The sequence below is a fragment of the Piliocolobus tephrosceles genome, chromosome 10 (genome assembly GCF_002776525.5).
Source record: "Piliocolobus tephrosceles isolate RC106 chromosome 10, ASM277652v3, whole genome shotgun sequence".
Lineage (NCBI taxonomy): Eukaryota > Metazoa > Chordata > Mammalia > Primates > Cercopithecidae > Piliocolobus > Piliocolobus tephrosceles.
In genome coordinates, this window is record NC_045443.1 from 3,841,372 (window position 1) to 3,860,167 (window position 18,796).

The 18,796-nt window shown below is 47.4% G+C and overlaps 1 protein-coding gene and 1 pseudogene across 1 annotated transcript in view; both read left to right on the plus strand.

Annotated features, from left to right (window-relative positions):
- The window catches only part of PRMT8 (protein arginine methyltransferase 8), a 205,537-nt gene that overhangs the window by 86,544 nt on the left and 100,197 nt on the right, over positions 1–18,796 (plus strand). The gene's annotated exons all lie outside the window — the stretch shown is intronic.
- LOC111520303 lies at positions 420–766 on the plus strand (annotated as a pseudogene).

Consider the following 18,796-nt stretch of genomic DNA (forward strand, 5'->3'; position numbering starts at 1 on the left):
TCGTTGGCACTGGACCAGTTCCTGGACGTTAGAGGCTGCTTTTCTCTTTCTTCCATACACCGACTCTTGAGTCCTGATGGAAGACTCAAAATAGAGAATAATTATGAAAGTTGATTTGTAAAAATGTACAGCACAATGGAGATGAAATGAGTGAGTCTTGGATTGATACTTTTCTTACCTGGGGCCCACTTATCCAGAAACCTTAGCCATTGAGAAAATAGGCAAGAAATGGTCAGCAAGCAGGCCATGTCTCTGAAACACCTGAAATAAAAGTCCCCCAATGCCCCACATTTTTACAAGAATTCAAAGTTTTACACAAGCTCTATGTAGGCTGTTTTGCACGCTCGCTTGCCTTGGTATCCTGCTCATAGAACATTAGAAATAAAGGAAGGCTCCTCTCTCCAGTCTGTGCCTCCAATATGACAAAGAAAAGAAGGAACTAGTGTTGTGCCAAAAAGGGCCATGGCCACGCGCTGTCTATTCGCTGCATGAACTGTGCCCGATGCGTGCCTGAGGACAAGGACATTAAGAAATTCATAATTTGAAACATAGCGGAGGCCGCAGCAGTCAGGGACATTTCTGAAGCGAGTGTCTTCTATGCCTAAGTGCTTCCCAAGCTGTAGGTGAAGCTACATTCCTGTGTGAGTGTGCAATTCACAGCAAAATAGTCAGGAACCCATCTAGTGAAGCCAGCAAAGACCAAACACCCGCATCCCGATTTGGACCTTCAGGTGCTGCCTCACGACCCCCACCAAAGCCCATGTAAGGAGCTGAGTCCTTAAGATTGAAGACAGACTATTCTCTGGAGAAAGATAAAGTGGAAATTGTCCTTAGAAATGAGGGAAGGCTTAGGGGCAGGAACAAGAAGAGCTTCCAGTGTTGGTTCATGCTGCAGCACAGGTGCACCCTGCAGACATGATCCAAATGAGAGAAGCCAGGTTCAAGGGACCACATGGCCCAGGATTCCATTTCCATGAAAACGGGCAGAACAGGCAAATCCAGAGAGACAGAAGGTAGATTCGTGGTTGCCGGGGGTTAGGGGAAGGGAGAGTTGGGAGTGACTGTGGCCAGAAATTTCCTTTTGGAGGTGTTGAAAATGTTTAGAATGAGTTAGTGGTTGAGAGTGAGATATAGTGCATGAGAATAAATGCACACCTTGGTGAATATATACAAAAACCACCTTAAAAGGGTGATTTTTATGATAGGTGAATTATATCTCAATTTTTAAAAAGTGGAAAAAAAAGAAGGGCCTCAGGATCTGAGAAGTTCATATCCTGATAGCAAGAGAGGATCCGGAAGACACTAAGGAATGTGTACTCACGAAGCAGAGCCGCCTGGAGTGGCTCTGTCAGCCTCCATGCCAGAGCCTCTGTGGGCTTCTGCGAGAGTAAAGCCACAGACGCATGCACAGTATCGCCACGTGCTGGCCAAGGAGCCCAGGAGCACGCAGAGGACTGAGACGTGGTCCCTGCACTCTGGGGGAAATGACACCTCAACACAATAACGGTGTTCGTCATCAGGACCCCGAGTCAAGATGAAAAGGTTAAATTATTTTCAAAATGCTCAATTATAAGAAAGCAGAGGAGTGGATTATAAGAAATACATGTACAAAAAACGATTTCACAATTGCCAACCTTTTAAAGAAATACTGAAACCTCTGGTGTAGGAAGGTAATCCATGTGGAGTGGCAGCCAGGGAATGGGATCCTCTGTGTGTGTGGAGAGGCAAACATCCCCATAGTCTTCAGGATGCCCTGAGAGGGGCCGAGTCAGAGGGCGTCAAAGCCTTCAGTCCTCTAGGCATCCATGGCTTCATGGCAACTGCACCAATTATTCTCATTGTTGCTATTTTTCCATAGGACTCAATGTTCTCTTACACAGGGACTCAGGACGGTGCTGAGTCCAGGTAGAGGAAGGGGTCGGATGGTGGGGTCTGGGCAGGCGATGTGGTGGGAGCTCTGTTGGAACCTGCCGCCTTTCCCCAGGCAGTCTTCCATGTTTCGCTCAGAAAGTGAGAGGTCTGTGAGCTTCGTTCCTCCAGGGCCTGGCTGTGAAGCCGTTGCTGCTGTGGTTTTGCCCACTTGAGTTTGCTGGCTGGGGGGCATGGGGCAGGTGTGGGGAAACCTCCTTCCTGGATATTCCTGGATATTCTTCCTGGTGTGTCTCCAGAATATGCAGGAGTGAGGCTGGCACACAGCACTGCCTCTGTGGTCAGGGTGTCCGGGGGGGATGGGAGGGGCCTCAGGGATGGATGGACAGAACCGGGGCCCGCTTTCAACTCCACACCAGCCTGGTGAATTCAGATGAGCTCTTCAGCCCTGCATCACCACTTCCACGCTCAGACAATGTCATCCGATGAGGTCCCCACCTGCTGCAAGCTCAGGGACACAGGGCCTGCTTTGTAAAATAAGTATTTTGGAGTTTTCAAAGATGACAATTCAAACTTGCTCCTGCCAAAGACAGGCTGAGTGAGACGACTCCCACTCTGAGAGTGGGGCTTTCCACCAGGCCATCCTGGGCAGAACCTGGGGGTCGCAAATGAAGAGATGGTGACCATGTCTTAAACTCTAGGGGCCTGGAACCAAGTGACACAGGGCGCAGAGGAGCCGAAGGAGCGGTGGGCTCTTCGTGGAGCAGCACGTGGTAGTGATGGAGGTGCCTGTCTCAATGGTTTCACTTTAAGAGATTGGGCTGAGACCCAAATGCTTGGCCCAGGGCTTCCTTCTGGGTGGGTGCAGTCTGTCACTGTGGCAGGAAGGAGAAGGGCAGGGTGGAATGAAAACAGTCCACAGTGGGAGTGTGGTGACTTGCTCAGCTCCCAGCTCTCCCCTACTCTCCTGGCAAACCCCAGGTGCTTAGAGCCTAAGGATCAGTCAGACTCCCTCAGGCCCACCCAAGTTACTGTCAGCAATGGGGATTTATGGTAAGGATATTTCTGGAAATTAGGAGGCCACCAATCCTCAGATTTCCATAAACACCAAGGGCAGATTTGTTTTCAGAGCCTGGACCAGGACTCTGGGTCTTCAGGGCTCCCGGGGATCTAGTTGTCTCTCCATCTTCCCAGCACGATGCCTCCTCAGTCACCCGACTTGGCCCAGAGCCCCCCAAACCCCCTGGGCTCCCTCCACCAGCGTGGGGCATCTGTTCACCCCGACTTCTGCTTGTTCATGGCTCTGTTCTGTGTGACTTTCAGCCTCTAGTCACACTAGCAGCTGCCTTTTCTCTCACATTCACACTTACTGAGAGAATTTAATGAGGCCGATTGGTCACCATGGCCCTTGTAAGTACCCACTTCTATGCTGGGCTGCCAAGACACAACTGTGCTGGAGGCAGGCGCCCGTCCTGGTGGAATCAGCTGCAGCTGGGATGGCGGGCTCGCCAAGGATGGCCTTCTTTGCCCTGTGGAGGGGCTTTCTCTGCTTACATTGATGGTAAGGTAGAGGGGTGAGGGTAGGGGAATGTTGAATGAGGGAAAAGCGGGTCTCCCAAGACTTGGCCTGTCTGAACCTTTGTCCCAGTAACAGAAGTCATGATGCTCTCGGGAGGTGGGTGGGGGCAGTGCTTTGAAAAGATTCTGAAGGCTTCCACAGAGTGCGTGGGTGAGACATCAATGGCCATCGTAGTGTTTCTTGAGTCAGATCTCCCCACCAGGTTGCAGCCAATGTCAGGCGGTTCTGTAGCTGAGAACAAGAAAAGGTGATCGGACAGGTGTGTGCTGTTCCTTCTGGCTACAGGAGGTGATCCACAGATGGCCCTGTGAAATGGCTTCCCCAGGGCCTCTGTTTGCTTGACATTCCGGCTGGCCTCAGCCTTTTCCTTGTTATGCTAAACTTTACATTTCTAAATTTCCAAGTAGTGTTGTGAGTGTGGTAAATGCTTAACTGTTTGATAAATGAATGAATGGATGGATGAATAAATGAAACACGAATCTGTCAGCAGCCCTTCACTGAAGGCAGGACAGGAGTGGGTAAAGGTGCTTGGCTTTGGTGTAAGAAAGGCCTCACTTTGAATCCCGGCTCTGCCGCTTGCAAACTGTGTGACATTGGGACAAGTTACTTAACTTCTCTGAGCCTCCTTTCCCTCAACTGCAAGGCTAGGATAATGCCCACTTCGAAGTTCTTTGGGAAGTCCAAGTGACTCTGTATTTTCTAGCACAGGGCCTGACCCAGTGAGCTTTGATGGCTGTAATTATTAGGCTGGCTCAAGGGGATAGGAGAGTCAGAGCATCTCGGTCCCCATATGTGGGGTACGTGGATAAGCCTGGGACACTTAGCCGCTTGACTGTGGTGGAGAGAGGGAAATGAATGGGAGGTCCAAAGCTCCATGTCTTCTCTTCACCAACCAGGGAACTAGGGAGGCCGTGGAGCGAGGGCCAGACTAAGATGTCTGGCAGGCAGGGGCTGTGTTCCAGAAGCCAGGTCTTGGGGAAGCGCTGGGAAGGACCAGGATCCAATACGAGGCGAATTCTACCAGTGGTGCCCAAACCAACCAGTTCTCATATTTTATAGCTCCCTTACCACCCCTCTCCCACCCCGCCTCCAGCTCTTCCCCACTGGCATTCAAACATGCTCCAGGCTCTTTCAATGGAATTATAACAAGATTTCCTCTCAGCCCTTTGTCCCTATGAAACTGTAACCTCATCAGCACTTCCACATGCAGTAGAAAGTTCTTGAAAGCATCACCTGCATGCACTGTCTTTGTGTTCCCCTCCCTCACTTCTCAGCCCTCACAATCTGACTGTCACAGCCTCCCTCCCCCCAAGAACATTCCATGCAACCCCTTGGGCTGAAATCCCTGCTGACCTTCGGATCATAAAGCCCAATGGATATGGCTTCTCAGGCCTCACGGACCTCCAGGCTTCTCCATGGGGTGCCGCTGATCACTCCACCCCAAAGGGTCTCCTGTCTCGACTTCCCCAATGGTGCTGCCTCTGGTTCTCCTCTGCCTCTCTAGCTGGTCTTCTTCAGCCTTCTTCCTGAGAGCCTCCACCTCTGCCCACCTTACTTAAAGATCGGGGTTTTCCAGAGTCCTGTGCTCTCGGCAATTCCCAATCAATACTTTCTCCTTGGGTGAGTTGATTCTCCAACAATCCCTGTGTTGCTGACAACTCCCCACAGGGATCTAAAGCCCAGGTGTGTTTCCTAAGGACCAGGTCTGCACAGCCACCTGTCACCTGGGCATCTCCTCATGGCCCCTCCCACAACCAAGTTCCATCTCTCACCCCCAAATCCTCTCCTTCATTCTGCTCCTTTATTCCCTATCTTGGTAAATATTGTCTCCAACCACCCAATGGGCCAAATCAATCATCACATGAGCCCCAGCCCCGCCTCAGTTTAGCTGGGCACTTTCCCTGTTTCTCCCTCTCATCCTGGGTGGTTCCTTCTCCTTCAGGCTGACACCTGATCCTTGTGTCATCATCCCATCGGCCCACTCTCTGTGGAAGTCACCCTTCTCTTCACCCCTCTTGCTCCCATCCACTTCAGACCCTGCCATCACTTGCTGGGGGTAACACAATGGCCACTCAACTCTTCCTCTTCTGGGTTTGTGGATTCCTCCAGTCCATTCTTCACACAGCTGCCTGAATGAGCTTCTACAAATGCACACTGGCTCATGCCCTGCCCTCCTCCTGCTTGAGATTCTTCAAGGTAACCCCGCTGCTTCAGGATAAAGTCCAGACTCCTTAGTGGGGCACCCAAGTCCCTTCACGTCACATGGTGAGGGGCTTGCACTTGGAGAGAGGGGCTCAGATAGGCCCAGGTTCAGATCCTGGCAGCGTTTTTGCTGTGTGACTTTGAGTAAGTTACTTAACCTCTGTAAGCTTCTGTGTTCCTTTGTGTATAATGGGGGTACCCTGCCTGCTTCACGAGTGTAGAGAAGATAAAATGCACACTTTTGCGCCTTTGTTCTTGCATTTGCCTTTTTCTCTGTTGCCACCTGCCTTGTGGGACCCATGGTTTCTGCTCCCAGGCCGTCCCCCACCTGTGTCTTGCTGTCGGCTTTTCACCCGATGCTCTCTGCTCCAGCCATCCTGAGGGACTTGTCCTCCCCAGAGAAGCCATGCCTCATATCCGCCAGCTGACACTCTGCAGCCCCCATGCTCTCCCCTGGCCTTCCTCCTCTTTGCTTGACTAACTCCTCACGGTCATTGAAGGCTCCCTTCAGGAATGACCTGCTGGAAGTTTCTCCTAAGCACAGCAAGATGAGCTGCTGCTCCTAAAGGTTCCAAAGCTGTCTGCACATCCCCATAAGGCCCTCACTTTCTCATCTTGCAATTACCTTCCCTCTCAAGTGCTCTTCCCCTTGCAAGGAATCTCCTCAAGGGTAGGAATCATGTCTTACTTATCTTCATATCCCCAGTACCTAGCATAGGGCCTGACATATTAGGCTGTCAGTTAACATTTGCTGGATGGACAAACAAACATGGAATTCAAATCCAGATGGCATTCAAATGCTTTTGCTCTCATCGTTTCTTGGTTATTGTTCTGCTCTTCTCAGGCACAGTGGCTGTCATCCAGCCCACCCTCACACTGTGAGGCTCCCTGAGGGCAAGCTCCTAGCAGCATGGTGACCTGTAGAATTAGCAGACAGGTGACTCTCATCATATATCTTGTGGCTGTCTGCTTGGCCACTGAAAGAAGAGAAGTCTAACAGGAGGCTGGTTCCTCATTTAGCCTAGTGCAAACCAAACCCAGTGGCTGTGGGGCATCTTGGGTTAGCTTGGAGGTCCTGGAGTGGTGGCGACCATGAAAGGAGGGGGGCACACTGTGGGCAGGGAAGTTTGGGAGGGGAAGGGCAGAGCAAAGTCCCACAGGAAATGCACGATTTCTTATTCTGGCTGGCTGGGATAATTGTGGACATTTGCCCCAGGGACTGCCAGATAAGGACCGACTTTTACCACCAAACTGGTTTTAGATTTTCTTTTTAAATCAGTTTTCAGGCAGGTCAGAGAGTCTCAGAACATCACTTTCCAGCAGTTCGCAAGTGAGCCTGCCTGTTTTTACTTGGAGGGAGCTCTGGGGATTTCTTCTGCCTTGGGATCCGGGTCAGGCTGGCTCACCAGCCCTCTGCCCGCAGTGTCCTTATGTCTAGAGAATGCTTCCGCCTCCTGAGTTGTTGGACATCACTGGGGTATTCGCCACTTTTGGTCTCTAACAGAAGTGGAGGCAGATTGCAAGTCCTCTCTCTGCAGATAACTTCCCATTCCTTGTCCTGAAAGGGCCTGAGCAGGGCCTCCCTTCCAGTACCGTGGGGTGTGGAGGGAGAGGGTAGGGATGGGGGGCCTCGGCTGCTGATTCTTGGGGAGGGGAGGGGAGGGCCGCCTGGTGTCTCAGAACACTCTTGTTTGTTATGCTCATTCTCTTCTACATCCTGTGGGTGTATGATGTATGTGGAGAATGAGGGGCTGAGGAGTCAGGAATTCTATGCCTCACATTCTCTTTTTAGACACCTTTTCCATGTCAGAGCTTTCAAAGTTGCCTTTCTTATAATTTGCTAAGAAATAGGTTGGGCTGGAAACTCAGCAGAGTCTTTAGGATCTGGATCCCTTTCTAGAGGGACGATCTCATTTGAGTTACAGGTTCTAAGATTGATAATAAAAATGGCTTCCTTTCCCCTCTGAACACTGAGTTTCCAGAGCAGAGAGCCAGACACTTTCTAGCCCGACTGGGAACCAAGCAATCTGAAAGGGCGCTTCAGCTCTAAGTGGGGGTGGTTTAGGCCAGACACACATCAACACTTCTTGCTAGGAGTCAAGATGTTTTTGGAAATCTGAGAGTTTGTGACCTTTCCCCAGAGGTCTTTAAAACAGGATGAGCTCTCATCTAGGTAGGATACCAGACATGTGGGCTTGCTGGGTACTGGGAGCCTGCGTCTGCTGGTCTCAGACAGACCATTTCTTTCAATGAATCTGATCTTCTGCTTGTATTAGGTTTTGTTATTGGCAGGTACATAAACAGTGAACCAGGGAAGTGCCTGCGAGCTGGTCTGCATCTGTCCAGAAGGCCCACAGGTGCTCTAGGCCTTTCAACAAGAGCCTCATCCTTGGCTCATTAGCGTTCATGTGTTCCCTCTCCCTCTCCCATCTCTCTCTCTTGAGGTAGGAGTTTTGCTCCTTGCTCTGCAGAAAGGTCACGAGACAAGGCGCACTGGATGAGTTGTTGCACAAAAAGCTTTCTCAGGCAGAGTTCTCTTCAGGTTGGGCTAAATCAGAATAGCCAATGGAAGGAGGCCTTCCCTGGGAACTTCAATAGCAGCCTCTCGTATTCTTTCTCCTGGTCTACCGGTCAAAGTGTCTGCAGCTACATTTGTGTGTTTGGATGTTAGCATCTATGCGTGCAGTAAGACTGTGAGCTAAGTAGGCACGGGGCTTCGAGTCTGTCCACTTAGTGGGTGCTGGAGAGAGGAGAGCCCCTCAAGAACTGGGCCCACAAGGTCCAGGTCGTGGAGAAATTGGGAAGCATTTTAGAGAGAATCAGTATCTTGCACTATTTTGTTAGGGAACTTCTATTTGCTGGGTCAGCCTGGAGTGTGATTGACTAGAGGCAAGACCTGATTTTCTTTATTGTTGTGATGGGAATGAGGAGAAGTATAAGGCTGGGGTGATGAGGACTGGGGGTGCTGCAGACCAACGGACGCTCTTAAAACAGTGGTCTAGTAACAAGGCTACCTAGTTCAAAAATTAGTTTTAGAAATCTGTTTCCTGGTCATTCTCCAAAGTAATAAAAGCCAGTGGGACTATAATATTAGAGGAAGGAATCAGAACTGAAACATGTTCATTCACTCATTTATTCACTTAGCGAGTGTGTAGGCACCTTCTAAGTGCTCCGCACTGGACTGGGCATTGAGGGAGAAATGAAACAGAAAGCATGGCCCTTCCTTTGGAGCCTACAGTGAGAAACCAAGAGGTATAACCTGAAATAGCCAAGCACCTGTATAGCAAGGAAGAGGGAGGTGGCTTGAGTTGTCTTTATCTTGGCCTGGACGTGAGGTGCCCCAAGCACCTGGATTTTCTTGCATCGTGTAGTCTTATTGACGTTGAGTTCTGAAACGTTTTATTTGAACACTTCTGATAGAGATTTTCAAAAAGATACCCTCTTCTGCCTCCTAAAAAAGAATTCGCAGAACACAATTTTATCTCTTTTTGATGGTTTGGGCTAAACTTGCCCTTCCTTGAATATCCCTCAACCTTTTTGAACGGTTGGCGCTTTTTCCTTCCAAACCACTGGCAGTCATTTCTCATTACGTGAAGTTCCCACTGCTCCTGTACCCGAATGGGCTGTAACCATTGAGACTGAAGCTTGACTTGGAGGAAGAAGAGAACTGTTTTATGAGCAAGCTTAACTTTATACCCAGCTCAAAGTTGATAAGTGCTGGCTGGGTGGTTGGGTGTTGCATGAATAATGGAATAAATATTCTCCTACCTTTCGGAGGGTGTTTTCCTTCCTTTCTCTTAGGTTGCATTCTGTATAATCACAGTAGTTGGATGTAATTTCTGGCTAGGGAAGGATGGTACTCTATAAGATGAGGTGTCAGAATGGGTGGCACCATCTATCATGCTCTAAGAGTGCAAAGAGGAAAAAGAAGATTTCCTGTGGGTTGGGAGGCCCCAGGAAAGGTTTGGAAACTTAATTGGACTTTGAGGACAGGACAGGGCTTGGGTGAATTGAGAGAAAGTAGTCACATAAGTAATGAAAAGGAGTAGACTGAACTCTTCAATGGAAACAAATAGAGTCTTCATCCTATCTATCATATATTTGTATCTATTGATCCATCTATTATCTATCTGTCTCTCTCTCTCTCTCTCTCTCCATGTATTTATCTATCTGTCTATCTAATCATGGAGTTGTAGATGATACCCTGTGGTCCACCCTGCCAGGCCATGCAGGGATTTGTTCTACAGAACCTTGGCTTGGCTCGGGCCCCTCCACCTTCTGAAGGAAGCTGTGGTTCATTTCTGGTTGTGACTGCTTCCTTGATGGCAAGGGTGAATTGCAGAAGAGAACCTTGTACCTTTGTTTTCCCTCAGATGACAGGAAAGGAGACCACATATCTCTGAGCTTCTTTAGGTGCTTCTAAGGCAGCAGAGGAAGAAGATTCACTTTCTTCTTGCACTGACAAGGGCTTATTCCATTCCCTAGAATCTGAATTTTCCTAATATTTCAGAAGGGTTAAAAAGTTGAAGTCAGGAGCCACTAATGGGTGTTAGCTCATGTGGGCACCTGTTATTAATGGAAAATAGTAGGGTCTTTCTCCAGCTTATCAATCCTTGGGGAATCTGAAGCAACAGAGAGGGGCAAGTGCAAGCTGCCCTCCTGGGGCCTGAGATCACCATCAGATGCCAAGGTCAGCATCTACTTGAAATCAGTCACTCGGTCAATGATTCCACAGTTTTCAAATTTTAAAAATAAAAGTTACAAAGAAGCATTAGGAAGAAAATAAAAGTTGCTGTCGGAGGCTGTACCTGCTGCTGTAAGCACCTGGGTAAGCCTCCTGGGCAGGTGCGCGAGAGAGGAGGCCATGGGGCAGCCTCACAGGTGACCAGAGTCAGAGTCAGGGTCCAGCAGGCTCTGACTGGGAAATGGCCTGGATTCCCTGGCAGGCTTCTGCACAGAGGATAGTTTGGGGGCTCTTTAAAAATTTGTAGGTTATTAAAGTAATTCTTCCCCCTCAAATTTCTGTCCTCTGCTTAATTGGGTTTGAGAAAACCAAGTGGGGCTAATGTTCCCAGCACAGGTTCATGCCCCCTCATGGCTCCCCAGCTCTCACTCAGGCCTGGCCCTCTATGGAGCAGAGCACCCTTGATCTTCCTTCACCTGGGTGGGCATCTGTCCCTTGGCTCTTCTGCCATTACCCCTTGGCTCTCCAGATAGGAAGGAGACTGGACACTGTGCCTAATTGTGTTTAAAAAAGCCCCATGGACTTGGCTAATATTTTTTAGTCCTTTTATTGTCATCATAAGCTGTACAACCTAGAAGTCCTTTAAGCTGTTATGTCCTGTCTCTTGGCTCTGGAGAGGATGGAATTTGAACCAGTTTCCTCAGATAGCCATCGTCTCAGTTTTTTAAGAAAAAAAAGTACTCCCCTAAAGAAGCGGCTATTGTAGCATCTCTTGGGAAGGCTTTCCTGCATTTCTTGCTGTGGACCAAGAACGGTTAAGTCACTCCTCAGTAGATCCACTATGACTCATGGAAAGGGCCAGCCTGAGAATCTTCCCCACGCCATAAAGAGCACCGAATGCACTTGGCCTCATGCCATCTTTGCCTGGGAATAAGAAGGCCTCTTGGTTCTTGAACCTGCTGTAGAGAATTTTTATTTGTGAAATGTTAACGTCAGTTTCTACTCTCAGATTTTTTTTTTCATGCCTCAGGCACTGTATACCCACTTAAAACCAGCTGAGCAGAACAAGAGGAAACTATGGTAGAAGTAGAGAAGGCTAAGAGGTGTGAAGGGGAGGGTGGGAGAGGAACAGGCTGTTGTTTAGGGTTGCCTTGCAAAATGATACCCAGAAGTAGCAGTCCACAGATGCGTTTCATCAGCAAACCTTTTCCATGGACATGGATAACAGACAAACCCCGATGGGCATATTTCTTTTAAATGTTTATTTAGAAAGACCTTCTCTGCAAGTCTGACTTGAATGCTATATTTTAAAACAGATGATTTCTGCCCAAAGACCATGGGCATTTGAGCTCCTCATGGGGTAAAGGCAGTGTTTATACTAAAGCTTAAAAATTTGTGTTTAAAGAAAAACAACCTGGAAGATAGGTAGGGCTGGTTATTTTCGAGGCCCAAGTGCCTGAGCCCCAGAGCAGACGCTTTCCCAACGCTTCTTCCTTCTTCCCTCTTGCTTGTTTCGAGAACTGGGTACAGTATCTGTACTCTGAATGCCAGTCACAGGGTTCACACTCTTAGAATGGAAGAGTTGAACGTGACAAATTCCACTTGTCCAAACTTCTCACATTATAGAGGAAGAAATGAAAACCAGGAGTATGAGGGACTTTAAGGGCAGAAGCATACTTTAACCACTCCCCACCCCCATTTCTCAGGGATCTTTTTCTTGACACCCACTTTCCCTGAGATCTCCAGTAACCTGTGGCAGAGCTGGGGCTAGAATTTGATTCTCTTGACTTTAGTTCAGTGCTTTCCCACCCCCCCTTCCCTATAGCTTCATGTTTTCTCCGATGCCTATAGTCCAGGGCATAGCTTACTGGCAGGCAGAATTAAACACCAGTGTAACATGATTTTAAAGAGTGCAGGGTGAACTTCCACCCCCAAAAATCATGCTCACACCAGCCTGTAACTGGTGCTTGACCTTCCACCATTAGAGATTCATTCTCTAGTAACTTGAGCTTAGGAGGCTTTCTTCCAGAATCTCCTTTGGAAACAGAAATCCCTCTGGGAAAGCTAAATGTTGATAGTTAATAAATGGGAAGGGCTGTTCCTTCGAGAGTTGATACCCACAAGTGGTGGTGGCGGTCTAGAGCGGGGGCCGGGACAGAGAGCTCACATGGGGAGGATGCATGTGAGACTGATGTGAAGGTGGGTCTGCTCTTTCGTAGATGTTTGATAAATGCTACTACCTGCCTGGCCAAATACAGAAGACAGACCATAACCCAGGCACGTGGCTGGGAAATCCTCTTCCCAAGGAAACCCAGAGGGAGAGGCAGGGCTGCCCACCCCACATACTATCCAAGAGCAGCCAGCCCAGTGCTTTCTCTGTAACAGGTGCCCTCTCTCCTCCCCCAAGGCTTCACTGACATGGATCGACCTTTATGGGCACTTTTGTCTATGACTCAAGTGGGGAGAAGTCTGTCTTATTATCCTGTGAGTGGAAGATGGGGCAAAAGACCTAGACAACAGAGGGGAGGGGATGTCATCTGCACTCCACCCTGACTCTGGCTTTTGTGCCCTTACAGAGGAATGGAAGAGTTAGGGCCAGAAACTGAAAAGGTGCTACTGTAGAAGCCTTGGAACGCTGAACACAAGGAGTGGAGGTTGGGGCTCATCTGATTCTGCACAACATCCAGCTCTGGGAGTGCTGGGACACAGCAGCCCTGGCGTAGCCCTCAGCCACCTCATGAGGGACACTGTTAATGTGGGCAACAGCAAGGCTTCTGCAAGCAACCTTGAGGTTATGGAATATTGACTGAGGCCAGCCAGAGGTAAAGAAGACGTGAACCTATGATGTGGTCCTGCAGAGTCTCCTGGAAATCCTTGGTGGCGGGGAGCTTTACAGGGGGAGAAGGGTAGTAAAGGCTTCTGTGTCTCAAGAGGGGCCCAGAAGAAGAACTTTGGACAATTGGCACGTGGTGTGGCACTAGCTGTCATGGCCTGGTGATACTCAAGCTCCTCTTAGATCCTTAGAAGCTTGCCTGAGATGCTGATGGACAAAAGTGGCCCAGAAGCTCACGGGCCCAAGTTCTTCCCTTCAAATGCAACCAAATTTAGGCTGTGATTCTATAGGACTAGAAAGTCTGTGCCAAACTCTGTCTGCAAAAGGATAGTGATGAGAATGGCTTCAGGGACTCTGTTATCCAATCAGGGGAAGGAAGGGAGAGGCCCAATCTTTGTCTTAGTAACTTGAGATAAAATGAGGCTGAAGGAAAAGGGCAAGATTTGCTCAGAGCCCTCCAGTCACAAACTCTTGACTTGAACCTTCCAGGGCTTGTTTTACAGGCCAGGAGGAAAAGGTACAGATGTTCAGTTTAAATTAATCCCAGTGTAGTATGGACTATCCTGCAGGAGATGACTAGAGATTGGTTTTTAAAGAGAAGGCGAAAGGAAGAAAAGAAAAGACCATCTTTGTAGGTTGGAAAACAGTTGGGGCATATATGCAAAGTCATTCTAATACCATTCTCCTCCTCCTTCCTCCACCAGCCACTTGCCAAGGTGCTGGATCTTTCCTTCCTTCCTGTGATTAAGCCCACATTTGCTCAGGATGCATTAACTAAGTCCTGATGTCGTTGCATAGCATATCTGGTCTATATGTAAGTTCAGTGTTCTAGAAGTTAAAAAATAAAAAGCTATGTCTTCAACACCTGCAAATATGGTATGCAAGCTGGAGTGACACCACTTAGAGAAGTTACTAAGTGGATGTGACAGAGCTACAGCAAGAACACAGGTTGACAGGTGTCACTTAAGTGGAGTTGCCCTGACGACAGCCATTGTCAGGTTGACAGAGACTCTGGCCTCTCGGGCTGGGATGTCCTTTTTACACTTGAATGTGTGCCTGAGAGTTGAACAACAGATGCAGTTTTGCTGGGTTGAGCCTGTCACATCCAGCCACTCGCCACATGTCATCACTCCCATTTATTGAGGTCCACAATGAGCCTGGTTTTGGGTTAGGAACTTTGCAGCAGCTCAGAATAGTAGGTTTTACCAGGCCCATCTCTCTCGGCAGATGGGAATTTTGGAGCTCAGAGAGGTTGAGCAACGTGTCCAAGATGATAGAGTTAGCTAAATGTCAGAGTCTGGATTTAAGGCCAGGTCTGCGTGGCTCTCACTCAGGTCTGTGCCATTGATGGTGTCAAGGAGACAAGGTTTTGAAGCAGGGTTCCGACCCACACCTTGCTGTATGACCTGGACAAGTTCAGTAACCTTTCTGAGCCATCCTTCCCTGATCTGCAAAATGGGGGTAACCATGTAATTAATACCGGGGGCTGGTGTGGGGATCTGTGGGTGTGCTCCATGGGAAGCACACTTAGCACAGCAGCTGGTCCGCAGTGGGTAGGTGGCCTGTGGTCACTCTCCTGACGACACCAGGCTCCCTCTGCCTTCTGTGAGGCCCTACACAGAAAGAAACACAGCCCAGGAGGCAGCTCTCAGACTTGCCTGCATAGTTTCCATCCCTGGAGAAGGAAGCCCTTCCCTTTGTAAATGACAGCTGTGTGGGAAATAAATGGATACCTGGAAGATCCAAGAAATGGAAACCACCCTTCTCCTGCTGTGTGATTTTAAATGTCACTTAACCATTACGGTTTTTTTTTTTTTTTTCCCTGTGGAATAACTTGAACAGTCCTTAACCCCACTTTATTTAGACTTGAGGTTGAGAGCTACGCTGGGATAAACATGGATTTTTGTTTCTCCGTAGGTGAGTTAGCCACAGAATAGATTGTGCCTGGTAAGATGAGGACTCTGGCTGGCTTCCCCAGCAACCTGGCCCCCTGCTTTAGGGACTATGGTCTGTCGCCATCACTGTGTATGTCTGAGCAGCACATTAATTTGAATATATTTTGTAGTCAAGAATCGACAGGTAGAAATGTTATTTGCATGTAAAATACATAATACAATGAATCAAAGAGCAATTTTTTCCCAATAATCTGCTGATTTGTGTGATTCATGTATTGACATGGATCGTTGAGAGCTATGGGGTTATGCTGACTTATAGCCCAGTAGCTTGTAATGCTGAGAAATTCATTGATATCCCCATCAAGCTCTGCCTCCTGACAAGTGATGAGGAAATCAAGCAATGCCTCCTCACAATGGCTGCTTGGTTATTACTTTTGAGGCTGCTGGAGTCCAATGGGGCTCTTAAAAAATGGCACCTCTTTTGACCTGTGGAAAAGCCAAACTAGAGCCCAGTGCTGGAGTGGACGCAGTAATCAACATTACTTACAGGCCTCCTTTGTAAACCCCTGACCTGATGGCAGGCTAACTTCCCTTCCCACCAGTTTTACAGTGGGAGGGACAGGGCGTTCCGCTCTTCAGCCTTTGTTTTGGCCATCAGAGTTGAATTTTGGTTTCGGACGCCTCTGACCAGTCTTTGCTGTCATTTGGAGGTGGTTAGCATCATAATCCACACCATGAATGAAATGGCAAACAGAAGGAGGATGTAGGGTTTGTCTCAGGCAAATGTCTTAAAGAGGAGGCAACAGGCCCGGAAAGGTTCAGTGACTTTCCTAAGGCCACCTGGCTGCTGAATGACAGAGCTGGGACTAGTAGTGCACAGGCATGCTGACCCCTGCCGTCACATTCTTTCTGCTTATTACTCTGTGTCTCTGTCTCCTGTGGTTTAGATACGGTCTTTTAGGAAGAGCTGAAGAAAAGGAAACTCACCTGTGTTAACAACACTATGTCCCAGGAACTGTGCCAGATGCTTCATCTGCATTGGCTCATTTTATCCTCACAACCCCTTAGCCAGGCAGTGATCACCGTTAAGCTGTTTGTACACAGATGGAGAGGTTAACTTGCTGTTCTGTAAGACCACAAAGTTCTTTCTGCTAGGCTCTGTTAAATGCCTCCTTCATCTCACTTACTTCCTCCCTCAGCCTCCCTCACACTTTGAAGCACCCTTTGATAGGCTCCATTGGGAGGTTTTAAATGGCAAGGCTTCCTTGGGTTGAGGGCAATGGGTAGGTCATTTGTTACAGGCAAGTCTGAATACAGAAAATGTTGGTTTGAAAGAGAGTCAAACAAGGCCTTCTGGGAAGTGGGGAGTGTGGTTTTTGAGGGAGTGGGCTTCTACTAGGCACTGGGTGTGGCAGGCTGCTATCAATCCAGGCTCTCCTGCAGGCACAGCCTCTGGAAGGAAAGGAAACAGAAGGTGCATCTCAGGCCTGAGTATCCTTTGTGGTAGTTCTACCCAAGAGACAGGTAGCTGTTGCCAATTAAGAAAATCTTAAGTTTTTCAGATCACAGTACTTCTTCGTCATTCATGTATTGACGTTAAATTCATGCATTAAATCCATGCTCTGTTGCCCAGCAATTAGAAGTGATGTATTCTCTGTGAAGACCTCTAGGAGAGAATGCCCCAGGTCTCAGCACCTCTCACTAGCCTTTCCCCAGGCACTGGAAGGCTCTTGCTATAGAAACACATTTAAAACAGGATGACGTCTTTTATTTCACGGATCTTCCTTCTCAAGTGTGTAATCCAGGGCATTGAATGCAGCCGGTGTTTTTGCACTTGATGTAGGGTAGGAAAGGGAAGGAAAATTAGATTTGCCCCTTCCGATTGTTCCAGCTACAGTCTTAGAAATTACAATTTGGTGAGGAACTGGCAATGGATATTAAAGTAATATCACTTTAGAGGAAACTATTACATGAAAATAAAAGCTTCTGTTCATAAAGATATATTTAAAAATCATTTATTAAAATATTGCTTAGAATTTGAAAAGTCATCAATAGCTGAATTGTTTGAAAAGTATGGTTTATCCATACAGTGAGATGTTATACGCTTTTAAAAATAACTTGGATCTACATGTAGTAACCTGGAAAGAGGCCCATTATACAGTGTTTAATGAAGAAGGCAAGTTCTGAGTAATGTATATAACATGATTCCATTTATATACAGCATACACCATCAGCACACACTTATATATATATATATATATATATATATATATATATATATATATATATACACATATATATAACTTAGGTCTTATATATTTTCATGAGCCAAAAATAGAGAAGAGTACACAGTAAAATGTTAATATTACCTTAAGAGGGTGAAGTTTTAAATGAAAGAAAAATCTAACAAAGTTTAAATTAAAATAAAATCCCCTGAGAAGAAAGGGATCAGAATGGTTACATGGTCCAGAAAGGAAAAGGTGGACTCAATCACAGCTTTGTTTTACCACCTCCATTCATTGTGCATTTTCAGGTCTGGTTGCCCTGATGCACCAGACATCAGCCCTATCCTAAGGCAGATCACAATGTGTTATGCCACAAGTGATATTGGTAAACAGTGCATTTGGAGAGTCAAGGCTGTAAAACTTCTCATCTGTGAAAGTTTCCAAGACATACAAGAACTTTGGTATCTTGATAAAAAGAATGTGTCTCCAGCCACACTTGGAATCTACCAGGCTTCTGGTTGAGGCCCTATAGCCTCCAGGGTCTCCCTTCCATATCAATAGATACTGCTTGCAGGACCTACCTGACTATAAGCCATTGATTATAGCTATATTTAACCTATGAGAACCAATGCATAAGACCCCCAGTAGTACCTAAATCTATTATAACACTTAGTATATTAGAGTTAATCATTTAACCAACTCTGCCTGGAAGATAAGGGTCACCAGTGCAGAGATAGGTCTCTTCACCTTTTAGTACAGAATACTTAGCACATGCTTGGTCCACAGTCACATAAGGTTAATAGAAAAAAATATGTATTAAGTTATTGCATTGGGTAGACTGAATGGCTTCCAGTGGCTTTCAGGGATTCTGGAGAGATTTCCCATAAAAAGGTGAGCCTTCATGAAAGATTTAAAAAGGAGGAAAGGGGTGGAGTATACAACCTCCACTCAGTAGAAAAAGCTAATTCTGTTGTGGCAGCACAACAGAATCTTTTGGGTCTTTCTCATCCTTAGAGAAAGGTAGGTAACAAGAGTGTACAACTTTTTAGAATAAAACAGCAAGGATTGAGCTATAAATGCAGAAGTATTATACTAAGAAAATGCCTCCCAGATATTGTTAAAGCAAATAGTATCGTATCCAGCACAAAACCACAGTGAATTGATTTAATCAGACATTATCAGAGCAAGGAAGAAATAACATTCTGGTTTTAATGGCAAAAAAAAAAAAAAAAAAAAAAATCCCACCTCGAATTGCTTTGCAGGTACTGGTGGCACTCAGCAAGTTGTTCTTTGGAATATTGGGCCTTGGGTTAGGGAGGAATAGGACCACAGAGGCTTTTGTGTAGGAGAACGGCCCAGGTGTGGGGCTGCCTGGAGGTTCAGCCAGGTAGCTGGCTGCTGCAGCCTTGGCATGGCTCCCATCTGGCGTGGAACACACTAAGAACACTGCTGGGTTAGCTGCCATGAGGTGGTGATGGATCACGGCTGTGGCCTGATTCTTGAGGAGCC